The sequence below is a fragment of the Hoplias malabaricus genome, chromosome Y (assembly GCF_029633855.1).
Source record: "Hoplias malabaricus isolate fHopMal1 chromosome Y, fHopMal1.hap1, whole genome shotgun sequence".
Lineage (NCBI taxonomy): Eukaryota > Metazoa > Chordata > Actinopteri > Characiformes > Erythrinidae > Hoplias > Hoplias malabaricus.
This window is the reverse complement of record NC_089820.1, coordinates 23,385,592-23,405,205: the sequence shown is the minus strand read 5'-3', so window position 1 is coordinate 23,405,205 and position 19,614 is coordinate 23,385,592. Positions and strand designations below refer to the sequence as shown.

The following is a 19,614-nucleotide window of genomic DNA, read 5'->3' as shown; positions in this document are numbered from 1 at the left end:
CTGAAATTCACAATAAATGTTAAAACAGTTTACGTGATGTCATGATAGAAAATTCATAAGGGCAACAAATCACCAATTTCGCACACACATGACATCATGAACACTGTCTGTAGTTTCATATTTCCAAGTCACGGAACGTATTTTGGCCTGGAAAGATGATGAAAGCAGATTACAGAAAGCTATGTGAGGTCTGGATTCACCACCCAGGGAGCACAAACGTGTCAAACAAAATGTCAACAAGTAGAGGTGTTGGACAATTATTAGCTGGACAGGTTAATCTTAGAAATGACCTCACTCGTGCTGTATTTGAAGAATGTGCTGGAGGTTTTCGTGTTGCCGTTCCTCCGCACTGACGGCTGACATTCTTCACTGAGAATATGCTAACATGTCATCGTGGATGAAGTCAATAGCGACCACTGTGTTGATTACTCTGACATTGCTTAAATCGCAATGCAATTAACAAGCATTTTGTTCATTCACATCTACTTTATCAATTACGCAAACAGAAGTGCAGGGTTATTGATGGCCAGTGAGATATGAGCAGCTGTGTTGGTTCTCGTTATTTAAGACTCGGGTGTAATTCATAGCCCAGAGTCGTTTATTGTTCACCATCGTCTAATGTCCTCAAGGGGTCTTCAAATATATCCCAAACCATACAATCTGATTTGATTAAAAAATGAATGGTAATGAGCTAATAGGAAATATAATATAATTCAATAGAAAGAGCATGAAATGACATGGAGCAGCTGCACATGATCATAACATCAGCATGCCCAATATAGGCATGGGTTAGAAGGTTATTAATCCCACCAGCATTGGACTGTGGAGCAGTGGGACTTTGAGTTAATTGAGATGAACTGTTTAAGCATTTTAGCCTTAAGTCTTCCCAGTATGATACCTGAAAAACAGTTGGCTAGGCACCAGTGGCGGATGCTGGTCTTTCAAGGAGCGGAAGCTCAATTTCGGCCTACATCATAAAATGTGTCGGTTTATTTATACGTAAATTCTACCCTCCGTTCCTTTTTAAGAAAATGATCTGTGACCCTGTCGTACCAACAAGGCGTCTTTTCCGGGGACTTGACTAGTGTCCTCTCAATGGCCAGCAGAGCTAGGCTGCTTAAACGGCCTTGGCCCATGTGAAGTGTGTCCGCCTGTGCTCCCACGGATGTTTACACCAAAGGATCGCTGATTCGTTCATTTCGCTGTCAATCAAAAAGGGATTCAGCCTCAGACAGATCATCCAATCATCATGCAGAAGCTGAGCGTCTGGGCCAGCCGAGGCCAGCCCACTGCCCCATAGACCCCCAGAGATGCTGAGCGTCCGATGGGCGGGACAAAGCCCAGCATTTATATAATGACTCGTCTCGTTTCGCTGCACTTCGCTGCTTCGCTATTGAACTCTGTGGACGCTCAGCGTCCTCACTGTTTAAAGCACTGTGAAACTGCGGGAATGATTGAGAGGAAAGCCGCGTCTTTACCAGTGATAAGAAGCTGATTCTGAACAAAAGTTGTAGTGCATATTTGTTCAATGACATGTACACACAACAGTATATATTTGATCACTTATTTTTTAACATTTTAGGGGAAGCTGAGCTTCCCTTGTAGTCTTGGTACTAGGCACAGATACTGCTAGGCACAGATATTGGTGGGTGGGTAGGTGGGTGGCCTAGGGTGTGTTCACATATGAACATTTGAAAGGCTATTATATTTAGATTATTCTGGGTGATGTTTCTTAAGGCTGAAGAACCCGTGCAAAACTCATTGCTCCACTTGTGGGTTCTGTGTGTATCTTGCTTTTGAGGAAACGACAGAATCGCACATCTGGGCAATGTTTGGATTCTGAGGCGGGTGTCAAACAGATGTGCCTTAATTACTTTTTTACATAGCAAATTGGAAAGTACACATTTATTCACTCGCCAGATGCCACAATGCATTGGGTGTGGGGGGTGGGTGGGGGTAAAGGGTTCTGAGAAAACATCATTTACATCCAACAAAATTGACCACACTGTTCCCCATATCCGGCATACCTTTAAAACTTGTTAGTTTTTGGCAGCAGCGGTTCAGCTATGTGTGGTGGAGATGGAGCTGAAGATAGCTGCTCGTGTTTATGCTTTTGATTATGATTCCACCCATGATCGTATGCAGTTCTGTCAGAGCAGATTTCAGGACGAAGCTGGGAAACGCCAGGGTGTGGGATATAACTGAATAATGAAAATATAGTCACATATGTGTGTGTGTGTGTGTGTGTGTGTGTGTGTGTGTATGCTTTTGGACTAGACACAAAGTCTCAGAGCAACTGAATCAGTCACTATTTTTATAGGGTCATGATATATGGCCATTAGAGGACAAGCCTAAGTGGCCTTGAAATATGGTGTTGATGCACATGGTGGGCCTGGTTATTTACCTCCAATTTGAGGGTGTTTTTGGACGTAAGGCATGCCACTCAGCTGTGCGATGTCAAATCAAAGACTGAGGTTACAGTGTTTGTGTGTGTGTGTGGGAGTGGACCCTACACATTCATCCTCTAAAAGGTCTAGGAAATAAAAAAAACCAACCATATATTCAGTAAACACTTTTTCATTATGCTTTATTCTGCAAATAGCAGATTTTCAGCTGTGGACCTTAGATCTGTAGATCTCAGCACATGTGCACTGGTCAATCTTGAATTCAGGACCACAAAAGATGGGAATTATTTAGACTAGCCATGAGCCCACAGAAGTAATTAATCACAGAGAAGCATAATAAAAGGGATTCTTTCTGGGAATGGATTTCAGATGGTCTTTACACTTGATATACAGGCCTCCAGTGGAACTGTCACAATAACAAAGGGAAGCCGGGGGAGGGGCGCGGAAAGTATATAATGACATTATTAGTGCGATGCAAAAGTTAAAAAATGTCAAAGAGCGACAAGACAGAAACCGTAAGGGGCTTCAAGTCTCACACCACAAACGTCAGTATAATTCTCTGAATGAATAGATGCTTTTCATTCCTGTAAAGTGAAAGGTTCCCGATGTAAACCAACTCCAACAGTGTGCGTTACACTTTAATACCAGTATCCAACCCCTGTCATGAAATATATTGGACCTGTCAAAGGTCCTTAACTCAAATGTTTGGCATTCCAGATGTTTTGAGTTCCGAAAGTGTTTTGAGGCAAGCCCCCTTTGTTTTTGATCACGTGACTTGAGACGATGCCGTATTTCTGAATGTGATTTTCCAGTGTTGTACAATATATACTTAAAAGTCATGGTATAAACGTTCTTGAACAATTTCGATATATGTTTTATGTATTTGTTTTAACATGTTTTTCAGAGAAATGCCCTGGTAAACTGCTAATTCATGACAACATACATTTACAGCCACTCATAAGAATCATACAATACACAAGCAGAAATGATAACTAGTCTTAAATGGCATCTAGTTAAATAATCTCTTGTGGTTTCTCAGTCTATATAACATTATGTATGAAAGCTGGCAACAGACAACTGTTTTTAACGATGAAATGTTCTTGTGTTATTGAGTTTTCTCTGGTTTTCTCTTGGCCTCTGATAGTGAAGACATTAAAGTCGACCTAGATCACGCGAAATTAACTGCTCCCAGAAGCAAATGCTTTTTTGGAAAAATTTTTATGATCCTTCCACACTCAAGTTACTCAGGCTTCAGTCAAATTCTATTCAGTTTGTGTGTCCACTGTGTTTTAGAATTCAGCAATGTTCATTAATCTTATTGATTACACTACCTCCATAGCGTCAGAAATCTTTCGTCAGTTCTGAGTAACTTGTTGTATATTTGTAAATAACAAAAATGTGTAATGGATGCTTTAAGGGATTTTGCAACAGCCATAAACAGTATATCAAAATGTCAAAATAAAGGTTTCTGGTGTTGAAATCTGATTTTCTGTGTTGTCGATTTGTATATTATAATTATCAGTGTCAGAAACAGGACTGCGTAAATACTTTCCTTGAGCACAGAGTATATATTTGACTATTACAATGATAACTACAATTACTGTCTTCAGTGAAACTGACAGTTGGAAAAAAAAGTTGAGACAATATGATATTTTCCTCTTGGGCCCGAGATGGTCCTGCTTTCCTACATTATACTTCAAAGAGCTTTGATGGGCCACCAGTACATTCGAATGTGTCTTTTCCTACACAACATGCTTCATGCGGTATTAATAAGGTGCAGGTTTGCCCTATTTTGCCCCCCTCCATGTTCAAATAAACTTGAATTTGAAGGAGGAATGTAATTTATACCAGTCTCAGGCCAGTGCCCATAATGGAAGTCTTAGAGCAATCTGCGTGAAAGTGGTAAAAGTGCATGGGCAGCACATATTTGAAGACTGGAAGCCCACTTCATCTTCAGCGTGAGTTAGGGTCTGCTGCTAGGTCATGGAGGCCGAGGCCCCAATGTAAACACAGGTGCTGAGGAGCTGCATAAATGGGGTTACCCCCATCCAGTAGCAAGAGAAACACTGAAAGTCACGCTTTGAGACGCAAAATAGCTCCTAAGTAACACAAAAACAGACTGGACTCGCGCTTCTCTTTTCAAATTGACAGGGCTCTTCATTCAGGCTCATTAACTAGGTTTAGCTATTGGAGAGCGGTTGTTGCAGCTAATGATCAGCAGAGTCATTTGCCAACGTGTTCATCATTTATCTTGTGTTGCCATATTTCCTCAAGACATTCAGGTTTTGGTTTTAATTTGGTGTAACATCAAGTTTAGCCACGAGCTGCGCTGTAGCATTCATTTTCTCTATTAAAACTTCTGTGTCCAATGCTAAAGCCCTTCTGGAACTCAGCAAATTAAGAGATACTAATTCAAAAATCATCAAAACTACAGAGATATTATCCATCCATCCATCCATTATCTGTAACCCTTATCCAATTCAGGGTCACGGTGGGTCCAGAGCCTACTTGGAGTCATTGGGCGCAAGGCGGGAATACACCCTGGAGGGGGCGCCAGTCCTTCACAGGGCAACACACACTCACACTTTCACTCACACCCATGGACACTTTTGAGTTGCCAATCCACCTACCAACGTGTGTTTTTGGACTGTGGGAGGAAACCGGAGCACCCGGAAGAAACCCACGCAGACACAGAGAGAACACACCAACTCCACCAGTTTGTCATGCATATCACACTAACATTTATAACATTTATCTCCCTTCCAAAATTACAAGAACGTACAGTAGAACCCCGAAAGTCGACTGTTTCTGAAGTCGACATAATCGGAAGTCGACGCCAAATGTCGAGAGAATTTCGACTCGGAGGTCCACGTTAAAACTCTGAACCCGACCCAACCCACCTTTTGTAAACAAACGCCGTTCGTGTTAAACTTAACTGACGCTACTTGGCGACAGTTTACGGCGTTGTTCTGCAAGGTTGGAAGCTTTTTGAGGTTGTGCTCCAAGTTTTTGCATATTTTACGCGTCAAAAATTGATTCGAAACTCTACCGCATCGGTTGTCAACGCAAGTTTCGGAACAGATTACCGTCGACTTTCGGGGTTGTACTGTACTGGCATTTTAACTATATTGTGGTGATTACATTTTTAAATCAATAGACAATACGAATATAAATATATATCCATAGCGTGGATCTTATATTGATTCTTAATTTTATATTTAAATAACCATTATTAAAAGCTTTATTCTTAAGAAGGGACAATACAATTAATCACGATTAATCTCAGCAAACTGAGATTTAAAAAAAAAAAAAATTTTAATCGATCGATAGTCATAATTAATATTTACAACCATTATTATTGCTGTTATTTACTGTTATCCATTACAATCATTATCATTTACAACAAGGTTAGATTTGGATTTGTTTTATATTTAAATTAGCATATTCAATCTGTATACAAGTAGCAGCAAGTAGTGACTGACTTAATGGCCTCTATAAAACTCGTCAGATTGAAGGACATAAGGCAAAACTAAATGAAATGTGTTGGCTACAGGGCTATAAAGGCACTGCGAGTGATGGAGCATCATCGCATACCTTTGGGATGAATTTGAGTAGCTTTTGGAATTCAAAACTAATCATCCACAGTCAGTCCTTGCCTAATATTAATGAATAAAACTCCTGATTTCAGAAGAAATGCTGAAGGAGCAGGTGCCCACAAACTGTGGTCCATGTAGATGTCAGCACATTTTCAATATGGGTCAGCAAGACTGAGCCAGGGAGCCCGTGAATGAAGGATTCAGGTTCTATAAACATTAAGGACAACATTACAGTGTTTATGATTTAAGTTTGAATTCTGAAATGATAATGACCAACAGATCAGTGAAGATTGTACTCATACTTGTTCCATACTTTGAACCGGGCAGGAATGAGGCCTTGTCCTAATCTAGACCCTCCACAGAGAATGAATGTCTGTTGGGGGTAAACGGCCTGTCACTGGGCCCTGAGGATCTCTGAGTGTGTTTACAGCAGTGTAAACAGCACATTAGTGAGAAGGATGCTCACAGCAATATGGTCCAAGGCAAAACCATGGGAGCTTCTTCCTTCTATAATAATCTTTTCAAACAGTTTATTCAGCAAATGGCTTGGCATGTTCCATCCTGCAGCCCAATGGCAGATACACTGAAAACACACTTACAGGATGCTAGGGAACGTTTGTTTGTGGAAATGTTCCTGATTCTGGTTAAGATGAAGTTTAAATTATATTGGATTTTTTAAGGTGAAAACGTTCCAGCTTGATGTGGCAAGAGATCGGCTGAATCCCAGATGTCTCCCTAGGCGCTATGTAGTGCACAGTGTATGTTAAACGTTTCTGCACTCATGTAGAACTTTGTAGAAATATAAAACTGTTTATATTCAACTATAAACTTCACACCTTTCGAATAAATGCCCACTCTCTGTGTAGGTGCTCAATTTTATAATTTGTGAACTGCATTACAGAGAGTGTATGGCACTATTTGATACGCAGCTCGAGTGTTTTGAATAAAAAACATTCCGATGATTCACATTCATGTCACTTGCCGAATTAGATACGTAATTGTGAATAATAAATATGAAACATGCCCTGTGAAGGACTGGCGCCCCCTCCAGGGTGTGTTCCCGCCTTGCGCCCAATGATTCCAGGTAGGCTCTGGACCCACCGTGACCCTGAATTGGATAAGCGCTTACAGATAATGGATGGATGGATGGAAATATGAAGCATGTTCAGTGTTTATGACTCGGAGCCCTGTAGTGTGGGGTGGATGCTGATTCTCAGGTGTAATACGCCATCGTTAACGTCAGGCCTGAAAGATGATAAACCAATGAAAGCTGGGATTACTTCACAGTGTTTGTTTACATCCAGGCTGTGTCTGAAACGAGTGGAGTACTCAGGCAGTAATCTGAGGGAGGAAAGAGCAGAGTCATGGCTAGGGGGCGCTAGTGTACACTTGTACTCGAATGTCTCGGTTACAAACATTCATTTCAAAATGCTGCGTTGTGAGGCAACAAGAGGGCAAGGTCCCTGCTGCTGTCAGTTTCGGACACAGCCCAAGTGTGTGAAACTCCCGATTGCTAATATTTTCTAGAGTACAGAAAAACAGAACATTGAACCAACTTCTCAGACTGAGCTTTGGAAAATATCTCAGTATCTCAGATTTCTGTAGTAAAGGCAAATGGTCAAATTAAGTTTTGGGGGAAAAAATCCAGATCTAGTTGATCTAGAGGCTTTGGTTTAATTTTCTTTAAAGTATGTGGTTTTATTTTTCTGACAATGAACACAGAATATCTTTTAGTTAATGTCCATATTGTACTGAATGAATGAAGGTAAAAAGAGACACATTACCCACATGTGCACATTCATTTGAGGATCTGGAAACTCTACCAACCCACAAATTATTAAACGTTACCAGTGTTATTTTTTTGTGTTTTATCTAAATTAGTAGATGATAAAATGATCCATTCTGGTTTTGTGCTGATTCTGGCGTATGAACTCTCTCCAATCACAGCGCTGGACCCGGGTTTATGTGAGAGCACAAAGCCAAACCGTTCTAAACAGAACCCTGAACTGTGTTCACTTTTGGTTTCTTTTAAATTCATTGTAAATTTAATACATGTCTAAAAAGCACAGTCCATGGATCGTTAGTCCATGAAAGGGAGGAGCTAATGTGAACAGAGATGTGAACACACTCTGCAAATAGCTTAATGATTAATAGGTGGAAGTGCAAAGAACGAGAGCTGTTTTTGTCCTGGCTGAAGTCACTGCACATGGGGTGGCAGTGACCATTGTCAGCTCCACTGTTACCCACCTCACTCCTTCACTCGCTCTTTCAAACACACAAAGGTTATTAGGCAAGAAAAAAAGAATAAAAGAGATCAGCTGAAAACACAACCGAATAAAACATCAACTGAATATGTTTATAATCATCCGTGTTTTATTATGTGTGTGTTGGATGGATTCTGTCAAATACGGCTGATGGTGTTCAATCTGTTCTTGTTTTCTTGTGCTCTCTCTCTCTCTCTCTCTACCTCTTCTTTACCTCCTCTCTTCTCTTCTCCTTCCATCCATTCTCTTGGGCTTTCCTTCTCTCCTCTCTTGCTCATATAATCTTTCCATCTCTCTCTCTCTCTCTCTCTCTCTCTCCACCGCTTCTCCTCTCACTCTATTCTCAGTTTTTCCCATTTTATCCCCCCTCTCTTCCTCATATGCTCTCTCTCTTCCTCTCTACCTTTTTTCACCTCCTCTCCTCTCACTCTCTCGACCTTTCCCTCCATTTTCTCTCCTCTCTTGCTTGCTTGTTGTCTTCCTCTCTCTTGACCTCTTCTTTACCTCCTCTTCTCTCCCTTCATTTTCTTGGTCTTTTCCCTGCGCTCTCTCTCTCTCGACCTCTTCTCTACCTCCTCTCACTCTATTCTCTTAGCTTTACCCTTTTTTCTCTCTCTCTTCTCTCATGCTCATATTCTCTCTCTCTCTCTCTCTCTCTCTCTCTCTCTCTCTTTCTCTCTCTCGCATGAAAGCCCAGGGTAAACAGGATTCAGAGGGAGCTGCTTGCTTTGGACAGATGACCACTAACACAAGGAGGCCAAAGTTCCTCATAAATCCTCCTTCCCTGAGCAGATGTTTAACTGTACTTTACACTCTACCTTTTTCCACATGCTCATTTGACTCTAAACAGGTTTTACATGATGCTTCACTTTTAAGACATCCTGCCTCCTGACATGAGAACAGGTTGCGTTTTAGACATGAGAGTTGCGTTTTAGTAAATACAAATGACAGAGAGGTTGAATTCAACTTTAGCACATACACTGCGTATTTAAAATTTGGGCACAGCTTTTCTGAGTTTCTGAGTTCTATATAATGTGAGGATTATTGCTAGGGATACAGAGGCGATTGCTCTAAGACTGCAAGGGAAGCCCAGCTTCCCCTAAAATGTCCAAAAATAAGTGATCAAATATATACTGTTGTGTGTACATGTCATTGAATAAATATGCACTACAACGCGCTCAACTTTTGTTCAAAATCAGCTTCTTAACACTGGTAAAGACGCGGCTTTCCTCTCAATCATTCCCGCAGTTTCACAGTGCTTTAAACAGTGAGGACGCTGAGCGTCCACAGAGTTCAATAGGGAAGCAGCGAAGTGCAGCGAAACGAGACGAGTCATTGGATAAATGCTGGGCTTTGTCCCGCCCATCGGACGCTCAGTGTCTCTGGGGGTCTATGAGGCAGTGGGCTGTATCCCTTTTTGATTGACAGCGAAATGAGCGAATCAGCGATCCTTTGGTGTAAAGATCCTTCAGAGCATTACATTTTCATTCTGTTCTGAGCTGAACCGTAGAATTTCTTAATCCTCTTAGCGGCATTTTCTTTGTTAAAAACGACTAGCGATAAATCGAGCTTCTATTTCTGGTGGGTTTTTTGTAGCTGCTTGTGTTTGGAGACTGACGTCTATCACTCTTTCTGACTTCTATCTCAGTTTCTGTCCAGCGGGTGCTGCTGAGCCCCTCCACCGTCACAAAGCACTCACAGGCGGACACACTTCACATGGGCCAAGGCCATTTAAGCAGCCTAGCTCTGCTGGCCATTGAGAGGACACTAGTCAAGTCCCTGGAAAAGACGCCTTGTTGGTACGACAGGGTCACAGATCACTGTCTTAAAAAGGAACGGAGGGTAGAATTTACGTATAAATTTTGAGAAAAATTGAGAATAAAACAGCTGTTATATTTAAAGACGTTTTTATATAGGAACAAATTTAAACAATTTAAGGTTAATTTCAGACGGTTTTTATATCAGCTGCTTGGTGATTTGTTAAAACTAAGTCAGATAAAGCTGCTCCAGACCTCTCTTTGGACTCCAATCATGTGCAAAACCCATATAATAAGCTAATGACTTCCAACATTCTTGTTCATGAAAAGGCATTTGTGCAGGCTAAAGCTATTTAACTGCCTTTGCACACTTGAATCATACAAATTTGATACAAATCTCCATCAAGGGGCGTCCACACTGAGTGAGATAATCAGCTGCTGAAACCAAAACAGTGCATTTCAAAAAGGTGTGATTTCTTTTTGTTGGAAGTCAATAGAAAAAACAGAGCAGTTTGTCCCACGTCCAGCACCTCACAACTATGAGCCATGAAGAAGAGAAAAGGCCAACCATGTTGAGGCTACTTTGACCATCGCAAAGAAATGTAGGTCTGTGTTTTTTTTTTTTACTGTTTTATACATTTAGGAAAAAGAATATTAGCATTAGCAAAATTATGTATGATGTTTTTTGGATTATTGTTGTGTTAAAAAACAATCATAGTTTGAGAAGAAGCTAAATCTTTTAAAACTGGAAGCATTCAAATCAAAACGGTCTGAGGTGCACATAGATCACTCTACATTACTTTACAAAGGCTTCACCTTTATCTGGCATCACAACAACAGGGCAATATGCATGGGACATTGCCAAGATACATTTATATTTGTCTGTTTTGATGTCTATTAATGATTCCGTAAACTGACAAAGAAAACATCTGTCCCCCAAACGTTTGACTCCAACATTTTCCAACACATAGGTGTGTTTAAGCTCAGCTCTGGACCCTCATGACTAAGGCCACCCAGCCAAATAAACACGTTTTATCAGGCACAGTTCAGACGTGTTCCCTGTAGCAGTCTCCTGACTGTGCACAGAGCAGCACGCTCAATAATGATTTATCTACTGTGCACTCAAGCTCAATTCTGCTATCTGTTTGTACAGCTGAGAGGAGAGGCAGTGTTTAACGCCTGGAATAAAAGAAATTCAATCCAGCACACTGCCCAGAGCTCTACCTCACTGCTATTCTATCACCTACGCCAAACAAATCTGATACGCACCGACGTCTAATTATCATTAAAGGGCAGCTCCTTCACCTTCCACCCCGGAATTTGTTACGGCAAATAATTTCCACCGTTATTGATGAAACGTCGTTAAAATGTCTTTGCTGGAAAATGCTTGACATCCATCACTAATTCTTGGCTCTGTCCCCATTTTGCAAACAAATTACTCAGCAATTGGCAGAGTTCTCCCCAATAAAGAGACCCCTGAAAAAGAAGGCTGAGGTATCACAAGGAGCAACAGATGTACAGAATGTGTTAAGAATTACTCCTTGTCTTTAAGTTTAAAAAAAAGTTTTCAGAGCTCTCGAAGGCCTGGCAGATGGCAACTTTCTCTAATATGTGTGATTTCTAAAAAATAAGCACTTACAGTACTTGGAATATTTTTCCGGAGGGCACTTGAGAGGGAAAAGAATCTTATGTAAAATATTATTTTGGGCTTTCGAACGTCAGGGGAAATTCCACACAGCATGACAATTTACTTAACTCCTTTTTTTTCACATCCTCTGTCACCTCTGATTAAACTGAGGCCACTGTATCAATTACACATGCTGTCCCCCTGCTTTACCTGGGCCCCTCATTACTGATGCTGGATGTGTGTGTCAGGAGGTGCCAAGTAAACGAAAACACATACAGGATATGAAGAGAAAATCCTTAAAGATCGCCTGCACTCAGACCTGACTTTTAAAAGGTAAGCTCCTGTTTACTGACTCGTTAATGAACATCGCCACAAAGATTCACGCCTTAACTTCACAATGAATACGGAAACTTGCTCAGCACTTCTTAACTCACAAAAAATAAACACATTTAAATGTGGAGTGAATTTCATTCCGATTATGTAGGGTGGTACCTGGCCTAAATGATTCATTCATTCATTCATTCATTCACTCATTTTCTGTAACTGCTTCATCATGATCAGGTTTGCATTAGGTGCAAGAAGTGAACATATCCTGGACCACAGAGCATCACACACTCACCCAGTGATACTCATACCTGTGTACAGCTTCATACACTTACTCAGTCACTCACACCTGTGTACAACTTCACACACTCACTCAGTCACTCACACCTGTGTACAACTTCACACACTCACTCAGTCACTCACACCTGTGTACAACTTCATACACTCACTCAGTCACTCACACCTGTGTACAACTTCATACACTCACTCAGTCACTCACACCTGTGTACAGCTTCATACACTCACTCAGTCACTCACACCTGTGTACAACTTCACACACTCACTCAGTCACTCACACCTGTGTACAGCTTCATACACTCACTCAGTCACTCACACCTGTGTACAAATTCACACACTCACTCAGTCACTCACACCTGTGTACAACTTCACACACTCACTCAGTCACTCACACCTGTGTACAGCTTCATACACTCACTCAGTCACTCACACCTGTGTACAACTTCACACACTCAGTCACTCACACCTGTGTACAGATTCATACACTCACTCAGTCACTCACACCTGTGTACAGCTTCATACACTTACTCAGTCACTCACACCTGTGTACAACTTCACACACACACTCGGTCACTCACACCTGTGTACAACTTCATACACTCACTCAGTCACTCACACCTGTGTACAACTTCACACACTCACTCAGTCACTCACACCTGTGTACAACTTCACACACTCACTCAGTCACTCACACCTGTGTACAACTTCATACACTCACTCAGTCACTCACACCTGTGTACAACTTCATACACTCACTCAGTCACTCACACCTGTGTGCAACTTCACACACTCACTCAGTCACTCACACCTGTGTACAACTTCACACATTCAGTCACTCACACCTGTGTACAGCTTCATACACTCACTCAGTCACTCACACCTGTGTACAACTTCACACACACACTCAGTCACTCACACCTGTGTACAACTTCATACACTCACTCAGTCACTCACACCTGTGTACAACTTCACACACTCACTCAGTCACTCACACCTGTGTACAACTTCACACACTCACTCAGTCACTCACACCTGTGTACAACTTCATACACTCACTCAGTCACTCACACCTGTGTACAACTTCATACACTCACTCAGTCACTCACACAGTAACTCATAACTTTGGACGAATTCACCCACTCACTCACACATTCACACTTGTGAAAAAAAATCACACATTCACCCAGTCTCACCCACTCTCTCTCTCACACACACACACATACACCTGTGGACTGTCTCACACAACCACGGGGAGAACACACCAAACTCCTCAAAGACCGTGATCCTAAGCCAGAACCAAAACCAGGACCCCATGAACCTGGAGCTGTGTGTCTCAGTGACTGTACCAGATGAACCACCACGTCGACTTGAGTTTAAATTCAGCAGAACTCTGGCTGAAATTTCAGGCTGGAACATGAGCACAGTTTTTACTCGTGCTCAGTAGCTGCATTCCTTTATTACACACAATCATGTGCCGTAAGATTAATCTGCTTTGCACATGTTGGCTTCATGGTTTTAGCCTCATCAGGCGGCAGGGGCTTCTAATCATACTTCAGCGCCGTGGTCATTAACCACACTGTAACTTTAAAGCATCGTGAATCCTGGACTGTTCAGGGCAGCTCCTGTACGTACAGCACTTTCCACATGGACTTGGTCTTGCATTTATATGTTTTCAGTAATATCTGTTTTCAACCTCCACCTTTCTGAGGGTGAGATCAGGTGCTGATGTTGGATGATTACACCTGGATTAAAACAGCAATTCCTATTTATCCTATAATGTTCCACCTGAGGCAGGGAAATAAATCAGATTTTGATATTTTTGTGGATTTATAAATGCAAGATATCTCACAAGAACCAATTGTACTCCTGACTTTTATAAACCTTTAACCCCACAGAAGGTGACAAGTCATTAAGGAAAAAGCATGGTCAACAGGTTAAATTCATGACTTAATAAATTGCATTCAATTTGCCAGATTTCTGTTCTATGCCTCAAACCTATCCAAAGTAAAAGGTGGTCCTCGCTTAGTTAGCAGTTCAGGCTAACCTTCCATGTAACAGAATATACGCCATTCACTGCCGAATCCATCATATACATCCGCCGTGTGAGAGTGGCCAAACTGCAAAGTGGACGAAGACGGTGCTGTGTTGTATCTCCATGGCGAGCTATTGTAGAAGGTTAACATAATGTGAAAACCATTTGTAAATCTGCTCTGGGCTCCGGGACGCCAAGTCATGAGTCACCGAACATCACAGGCCTTGCAGCCTAAAGGTAAAGGATATAGGGGATAAAGCTAAATATGTACCTCCCTCCACACTGCCACTTAGCACTAACAGCTCATGATAAAAGCAGTTTACAAAGTCCAGAGTCTGGCCTGTGGGTGGTGGGGGCTTGGGGGAGGGGGGGCGCTACGGAGCTTGAGGTCAAGGGGGGGGAGGGAGCACCACATCCATGAAGGACCCCTCAACCAAAAATGCTGCTTACATGACAAATGGCATGCAAAGAGGAAATGGCTAAAAGTAGAACAATAAGCAAACAGATGGTTTCGTTACAGCGGAGAAGGAAAATCCGTCGGCAGAGACTTTTTCTTTTGCGTCTCGTTTCCAGAACGTATGGTCAGAGGAACTGACTTAATCCCTTTTAATCTCAGCGTTGATATAGATTCAATGAGGATTAATCAGTTACAAAAGCAGAGTTGATGATGGACTCCAAGTCTCGCTCTGTAGGACTTGACCGCACTGTTGTTACATGTGGTGTTGAAATGATCACAGAAACACAGGGCCTAGAAGATTGCGAGACAAACCAAACTGAGGTCTGTTCATCTGGTAATCAGATTCATAGTAATTAAAAAGAGCCCTGTGAATTAGGTCCTTCCAATTAAACTCACTGAGAATACCCACTAATGTCCTTTTTAGACACGACTGGACTTTAGTGTCTCAAAGAGACCCAGAGTTCAGCACAAAATAAATGAAATAAAAATGTAATCTGATTTATGTAACTGATCAATCAATGCCCCACCAACTAATTTGTTTTCTGTTAGTAGCAACTGTTGCTAAATTGGACAAGCATTAAAGGGCTCTGAAGAAAAAGAAAAAAACAAAAACAAAAACATAACCTAATGAGAAACGGTCAAGTACAACACAGATTTATTATCCTAGTACTGATTAAGTTGTGTTACAGGTTTGTAGAGACATGTTAATTTACTCACATTTGCTTATGTAGTTTAGCACTTGAGCTTCATGACTAAAGTAGCAAACAGACATAGAAAGGAATATTGTTTATCACAATTCATCCATCCATCCATCCATTATCCACCGCTTATCCGGGTCCGGGAAGCAGTCGGAGCAAAGAAACCCAGACCTCCCTCTCCCCAGCCACCGTCTCCAGCTCCTCCGGGGGTATACTGAGGCGTTCCCAGGCCAGTCGAGACATGTAGTCTGCCCCGGGGCCTCCTCCCCGTTGGACATGCCCGGAACACCTCACCAAGTAGGCGTCCAGGAGGCATCCGGACCAGATGCCCAAACCAGCTCAACTGGCCCCTCTCGACGTGGAGGAGCAGCGGCTCCACTCCGAGTCACTCCCGGATGTCCGAGTTCCTAACCCTGTCTCTAAGGGAGAATCCAGACACCCTGCGGAGAAAACCGCTTGGACACGCGATCTCATTCTTTCGGTCACTACCCAAAGCTCATGACCATAGGTGAGGGTTGGGACGTAGATTGAACGGTAAATCGAGAGCTTTGCTTTTTTGCTCAGCTCTCACTTCACCACAACGGACCGGTACAGAGCCCGCATTACTGCTGACGCTGCACCGTTCCGCCTGTCAATCTCCCGCTCTATCTTTCCCTCACTCGTGAACAAGACCCCGAGGTATTTAAACTCCTACACTTGAGGCAGGATCTCTCTTCCGAGGTACTGATCCTCATCCCTACCCTTCACACTCGGCTGAAAACTGGTCCAGCAAGAGCTGGAGGTCTTGGCTCGATGAAGCCAACAAGACCACATCATCCGCAAAAAGCAGACATCGAATCCTAAGACCACCAAACCGGACACCTTCTGCCACTTGGATACGCAGAGAAATTATGTACATAAAAATTATGAACAGCACCGGTGACAACGGGCAGCCCTGATGGAGTCCAACTCTGACGGGAAACCAGTCGGACTTACTGTCAGCCATACGAACCAGACTCCTGCTCTGTTTATACAGGGACTGGATGGCTCGTAGCAAAGAGCCCAGTACCCCATACTCCCAGAGCACCCCCCACAGAATACCCCGAGGGACACGGTCGAATGCCTTCTCCAGATCCACAAAACACATGTAGACTGGTTGAGCAAACTCCCACGCACCCTCCAGGATCCTAGCGAGCGTAAAGAGCTAGTCCTGTGTTCCACAAACGGGGCGGAATCCGCATTGTTCCTCCTGGATCCGAGGTTCAACTATCAGTCGGACTCTCTTCTCCAGTACCCCCACATAGACCTTACCGAGGAGGCTGAGGAGTGTGATCCCCCTATAGTTGGAACACACCCTCCGATCCCCCTTTTTAAAAAAGGGAACCACCACCCCAGTCTGCCAGTCCAGAGGCACTGCCCCTGATGTCCACGTGATGGAAAGTCGTGTCAGCCAGGACAGCCCCACAACATCCAGAGCCTTGAGGAACCCGGGGCAAACTTCATCAACCCCCGGGGCCCTACCCCCAAGGAGTTTGTTAATCACAATGATCATGGCCAAAAGTACAACGGATCAACATTATTACATTCATTCATTCATTCATTCATTCATTATCTGAAACCGCTTATCCAGTTCAGGGTCGCGGTGGGTCCAGAGCCTACCTGAAATCATTGGGCGCAAGGCGGGAATACACCCTGGAGGCGGTGCCAGTCCTTCACAGGGCAACACAGACACACACATACACACATTCACTCACACTCACCCCTACGGACAATTTTGAGTCGCCAATCCACCTACCAACGTGTGTTTTTGGACTGTGGGAGGAAACCGGAGCACCCGGAGGAAACCCACGTGGACATGGGGAGAACACAACAACTCCTCACAGAGAGTCACCCGGAGCGGGAATCAAACCCACAACCTCCAGGCCCCTGGAGCTGTGTGACTGCGACACTACCTTCTGCACCACCGTGCCGCAACATTATTACAGTATTGTTCAAATACTTATTTCATTAAAGTTTAAATCAAACAGACTCTTTAGTCTTGTTGATCTTCTGTAAAGCTGTAAAACTCATGTGAGAATAATATAGCAAACACTTGTATGAGGTTTTGACAGGTGATCAGTCATTATACATTTAAAAATGCAACAAAATCAATAAACCAGTACATTTCTACAGCCATGAATGTGTTTATAAGAGAATCAGCATCGGTTAATGCCCATTAATTTACTTCTCAGTCTTCTGGAGCTAGAAGCTACAATAATGGAAGATGCTTATTCATCTAACATTTCTTCTAAAGTTAAGGGTATCAGAAGAGGAATGTGTGCCTCTTTACAGCAGTAAGAGCTTTTACTCTCCTGTGAAGGCTTGACACTAGATGTTGGAACATTTTCACTGTGGGGTTTGATGGCATTCAGCAACAAGGAGATTAGTGAAGTCAGGTACAGATGGTAGATGTTTAGCTCTGGGTCACAAAAGCCACTCCAGCTCCTGTAGACTCCTAGAATCAACCCCTAGAATTCCAAAAGGTACGTAGTTCCACTGTTCCACAGACAAGTTGTGGAGTACATCTAATTTATCACCAAATCCAAGGTGAATTTAAAGTTCAAGTCAAGTTTTATTGTCAATTCTGCATATGTACAGGACATACAAAGGAGTGAAATTACGTTACTCTCTTCGTCAAGATGCAGTAATATTTAACAAAAATAGACTAAATTCAACTAAACTAAGTATATAAATATATGAAAGTGAAAGAAACAGAAGACAAGTGCAGGACATACGATACCAGCAGCTCACTGATAGACATACATGAGACAATGGGACACTGACTGAAGACAATAACCTGATTTGGAGGTAGGACAATGGATGTACAAGTGTGAACAATAGTGCAAGATAATTGTAATAGAAGAAGATAGGACAATGGATGTACAAGTGTAAACAATAGTGCAAGATAATCGTAATAGAAGGAGGTAGGACAATGGATGTACAAGTGTGAACAATAGTGCAAGATAATCGTAATAGAAGGAGGTAGGACAATGGATGTACAAGTGTGAACAATAGTGCAAGATAATCGTAATAGAAGGAGGTAGGATACTGGATGTACAAGTGTAAACAAAAGTGCAAGATAATTGTAATAGAAGGAGGTAGGATACTGGATGTACAAGGCAGTGTAAACAATAGTGCAAGATAATAGTATAACAATTAAATAAAGTGAACAAGTGCATACCTGTTCTGTAGCTGTATAACTATTGCAAATACAGAACAAAAGCAGTGGCTTTTGCCCAGATCTAAATGTCACAGTGTATTTCTGCATACTTTGTTTGGTTCAAAATATTTGTTTCAAATGCCAGTCCTTCAGAACTAATATTTTATGAGGAAAACAAAGAATATGTGCAAGCACGGTTTCAAATTTTGACTAGAAAAGCTGCTGGAATGTTGCCGTGTTGAGGTAAGCCAACGTTATTAAAAATCCATCCAACTCAAGTGCACCTTTTACAGTAAGTCCTTTAACTGTAAGTGCAGTGGACTGCGCTCAGCATTTTTTATTTCCGTTAGCAAATCATCGCACAGATCAGCTTTGCGGACATGCTCCCCCACGGACAGTGTCATACAAAGAACAAGTCTCAGAGCTGCTTTCGTGACAAGAGCTTCATCTTAAAAAAAATAAAACACAAAAAAATCCTTCAGCTCTCTGGTCCTTGCCACACACATGTGCCGGGCTAATTTCTGCGAAGCCAAGTTTTATTCAAAACAGCACGTAGCACAGTGAAACCTATCAACTGGGTTCAAGACTTGTGCATGTACATAGTTCAGAAGAACATTTGTTCCAGATTGCACCGATGCATTGCAAATCTCTATCAGGGAAGCTGAAACAGGAGAGTCCCACTTTTGCCAAACTCTCAATTCTTTTCAACGCTAACAAGTTGAACGAGAGCGCTGGCGTTTAAGCCCTGTGACTATGGATATTTATTCAGCTGATTTAAATATAGCTCACTTCCAGAGTTAAATTGAGTACAAAGCAGTGGGAATGCAATAATATCCAACACGTGACTTTCTTTTTTTTTTTAATGGATTCTGCTGAAACAAAATGCAGCATATTTGTTCTTAATCAGTAGTATACGATAAACTTTATTTGCAAAAACAGTACACCAAAGAACTCTTTAAGAAGAGGTTCATCAAGGAAT

General features: G+C 42.2%; 1 protein-coding gene across 1 annotated transcript in view; it reads right to left on the bottom strand.

The window, feature by feature from the left end:
- Window positions 1–19,614, bottom strand: part of LOC136679552 (cilia- and flagella-associated protein 299-like) — a 109,532-nt gene that overhangs the window by 72,694 nt on the left and 17,224 nt on the right. The window lies entirely within an intron of this gene.